This window comes from Lagenorhynchus albirostris, chromosome 5 (assembly GCF_949774975.1).
Source record: "Lagenorhynchus albirostris chromosome 5, mLagAlb1.1, whole genome shotgun sequence".
Taxonomy (NCBI): Eukaryota; Metazoa; Chordata; class Mammalia; order Artiodactyla; family Delphinidae; genus Lagenorhynchus; species Lagenorhynchus albirostris.
In genome coordinates this window covers 92391287-92395566 of record NC_083099.1, presented here as the reverse complement: position 1 = coordinate 92395566, position 4280 = coordinate 92391287, and the positions used below count along the sequence as shown (strand labels likewise).

The window sequence follows — 4280 nt, the reverse complement described above, 5'->3', positions numbered from 1 at the left end:
AACTAGATACCTAGCTAGAGTACAAATTTCAGCTCACCTTCTAAGTAGTAGTGTGACTGTGTTAGTCTGGGTCTTCTGAGAAGCACATACCAAGCCAGATTTAGCCATACAACAGCTGATTGAAGTAAATGCCTATGAGGGAAAATGGGAGATAGCCAGAGAAGATCAAGAAAGTTGTCAGACTACGATTTAGGCCTGCTACCTTTTCAAGAGAAAGAGAAGGAAGGAAGGACTGCAGTGTAGCTCAGGAAATTTCTACAAAATTGGTAGGGAGTCTTTGAGCCAAAGTTGTTTGTTAGAAGAGTCCTGTATCTCCCAGTCACTGACTAGGCGTAGCCCTTAGGAACTGTGACTTTGGTGCACAAAATGGTGATGGATTTCAGAGCCCAGCAGCTGGAGCCATGGTCTGTTATGCTCCCTACCCTGAAGGATACATTTTTGTGTCTTGAGTAGCTAACTTTCTGAGTTACAGCTCCACCATTTAACAAGGGGAAATATAAATATTTATTTCATAGATTTGTTGACAATAAAATGAGCAGGTATCTATAAAGTAGAAAAAAAATTATAGTTTAGAAGTTGTTTTGGTTTCAGATATGATGTTGGTGGCTTTGATGATTATGGCAAATAAATGTAAGGGTAAGAATTTTTCTTCAATTGGGTTACAAATCAAAAATGTATAAAGTCTTCTTGGCAAAAACGTGATATTTTCAAACTGTACTATAGGAATGAAAAAGCATTTATTGAGAGAGAAGTGTCAGAAGAACAGTAGGGAAAGGCACCATCATCTCATGGGATTTAGAGATAAAGCAGTGGGAAGGAGAGGCTATTAGTATATACCAATCTTGTAAACAAGACATTGAATGAGGGTACCCTATGGGAAAACTGTCATATTAAATACGGCAATATATTAGGAGGTAACAAAATCCTGAACTCAAATGTTGGCTATAATCATGGAAAGAAAGGACAATATAAATGAAACACTTAGGAGAATTCATCTATGGACAGGATATCTAAGTAGATGTGTAAGGTTAGAGGAAAGAAGAAGCGAACTTTGTCACCAAGATTTCAAGTTTGTATCTTGGGAATGTTGATTGGGGGTAAAAAAAAAAAAAAGGTTTAAAAAAATTAAAAAGTTTGGGCTTCCCTGGTTGCACAGTGGTTGAGAGTCCGCCTGCCGATGCAGGGGACACGGGTTCGTGCCCCGGTCCGGGAGGATCCCACATGCCGCTGAGCGGCTGGGTCCGTGAGCCGTGGCCTCTGAGCCTGCGCGTCCGGAGCCTGTGCTCCGCAATGGGAGAGGCCACAGCAGTGAGAGGCCCGAGTACCGCAAAAAAAAAAAAAAAAAAAAATTAAAAAGTTTAAGTTTAGATATTGTCAATCGATTTAAATTTTAGATTTTTGAAATTGTGGTGTTAGCCAGTTATTCCTATCTAAAATTGAAGGTTAGCATCCTAGGAATAAGTTAGATCATCAGTAAATAGACTTGGGACTCAATAGAATAGAAATGATCTTGTGATTAAGAAAACACATATGGTCACCAAGAAAATAAATGTAGAGAATAGTGAAGCGAAACAAAGTCAGGACTTTCATTTAATTCCTGAATTTGGCTAGCAGGTAAAGCCAGGGCTTTGAAAGTTAGTAAAAGTGAGTGGAAAAGGAAAGTAAGAGGGAAGAAATAGTGAATTCAGAAATTTAGGTGGTCAATTTTGTTTCTTTTTATGGCTGAGTAATGTTCCATTGTATATATGTGCTACATCTTTATCCATTCATCTGTCGATGGACACTTAGGTTGCTTCCATGTCCTGGCTATTGTAAATAGTGCTGCAATGAACATTGTGGTACATGTCTCTTTTTGAATTATGGTTTTCGCAGGCTATATGCCCAGTAGTGGGATTGCTGGGTCGTATGGTAGTTCTATTTTCAGTTTTTTAAGGAACCTCCATACTATTCTCCATAGTGTCTGTGTCAATTACATTCCCACCAACAGTGCAAGAGGGTTCCCTTTTCTCCACACCCTCTCCAACATTTAAATACCGTATGCTAACACATATATATGAAATCTGAAAAAAAAAAAAAAGGTTCTGATGAACCTAGGGGTAGGACAGGAATAAAGATACAAACGTAGAGAATGGACTTGAGGGCATGGGGAGGGGGAAGGGTAAGGTGGGATGAAGTGAGAGAGTGGCATGGACATATATACACTACCAAATGTAAAATAGCTAGTGGGAAGCAGCTGCATAGTTCAGGGAGGCAGCTCAGTGCTTTGCGACCACCTAGAGGGGTGGGATAGGGAGAGTGGGAGGGAGGGAGTCGCAAGAGGGAAGAGATATGGGGACATATGTATATGTATAACTGATTCACTTTGTTATAGAGCAGAAACTAACACAACATTGTAAAGCAATTTTACATCAATAAAGGTGTTTTTAAAAAATAGAACAGAATAGAATAAAATAAAATAAAATAAAATAAAGAAATTTAGGAGGCAGTCCGGGGTCAGGCCCAGCCAGGGTGAGGGCCAAGGCAGAGGTGCTGGAGTGCAGGGGGTGGGCTCTGCAGGGACGTGTGCCAGAGGGGGCACGGGGAGAGCAGGGTGCTGCGGCTTGAGCTTGAGGGTGAAGTTTGTGAGGCAGGAGGATGGGCCAGCAGTCTGAATGCCACAATGGATAACCATGTTGCTACAGCATTTGTAATTGCTTGTGTGCTTAGCCCCACTTCTACCATCTATACGGCAGCCGCAATTGGCACAGACTTCTGGTATGAGTATCGAAGTCCAGTTCAAGAAAATTCCAGTGATTTGAACAAAAGCATCTGAAATGACTTTGCTAGTGATGAGGCAGATGAAAAGACATAATGATGAACTTTTCCGATATAATGGCACAGTGGGATTGTGGAGACGGTGTATCACTATACCCCAAAATACATACTAGTACAGCCCACCTGAAATGACAGAGTCATTTGATATGGTCACAAAATGCATGAGTTTCATGCTGAATGAGCAGTTCATGGAGAAATTCGTTGATCCTGGAAACTAGAACGGTGGGATTGATCTTCTTCGGACCTCTTCGGTGCTGCCAGTTCCTTTCACCTTTTGTTAGTCTAGGTTTGATGTGCTCTGAGGCTTTGACTGGACTTGGTGCTTGTATCCGCTGAAGCTTGTACCCCCACCATTGCCACAGGCATTCTCCATCTCCTTGTGGGTCTGTGTACCCTGGGCTCAGTGAGTTTCTACATTCCTGGAACTGAACTACTCCACCAGAAATTAGAGCTGCCTGAGAATGTGTCTGGCAAATTCAGATGGTCCTTTTGCCTGGCTTGCGTCTCAGCTCCCTTACAGTTCATGGCTTCTGCTCTCTTCGTCTGGGCCCCTCATACCAACTGGAAAGAGTACACCTTAATGAAGGCATATCGTGTGGCATGAGTGGGAATCTGCTTGCTTTACAATTGTCACTTTTATGATTTTTTTACATTAATATTTTCCCTTATCTCCCCCCCAATTGTTTTTAACTTTGTGGTGTGTGTGTGTGTGTGTGTGTGTGTATCATTTCATCCTGAAAATTCATTTTATTTATTCACACAGATGGTTTCTTAATACTGCTAAAATTTATATGGAACCTGAGTGAGTCCATTTATCAGACAAACTAATCTAGGTTCAGAGTCCAGACAGAAAAAAATGGGTAGACTCTTGGCACAAATTTGTCAAAGAAAATTGGTAGTAAGGGGTTGACCCAAAGCAAGTTCTTCTGATGTCTGTTGGACTTCTCAGTATAGTAACTGTATGTGTTTAACTGGAAACTCTAGTTTCTTTGGGAAACCTCTTATCATCGTCAAAACTTCTATTCACTTTGCTGTTGTAGATAGCCTGTCAGCCAGAGGTATTAGTGCTATTTTCAAGGACTTAGGCTATCTAAAAATAAGGAAATTACCTAAGATCTTTTTCCCAAAATATTGGCATATAGCTTCATCTGAGGTGAAATATCACGGTTGTTTACCTATACTGTGTCTGTTTACAAGAAAGGAAGTGTTTACATGCAATTTTAACTTTGTAACTGCACGAATTCCAGTTCAGCGAGACAAGAGGATTAACCTTATTTTACTTTTTTTTTTTTTAACTCTCCTTAATATGTCAATAGGACTTTCAGTATCACCAAACCATTTTGGATTTTTTTTCCTTCCCTCCTCATACACCAGGCTTATTAAAACAGTGCTTTCTTTTTAACACCACATTGGGGTCCCAGAGTAAAATTCTCCAACTGCCATCTATTTATTTCAGCTAAGTACCA

At 40.5% G+C, this 4280-nt stretch overlaps 1 pseudogene; it reads left to right on the top strand.

The window, feature by feature from the left end:
* Positions 1–2647: 2647 nt before the first annotated feature.
* Positions 2648–3418, top strand: LOC132520625 (claudin domain-containing protein 1-like; annotated as a pseudogene).
* The last annotated feature ends 862 nt before the right edge of the window (positions 3419–4280 follow it).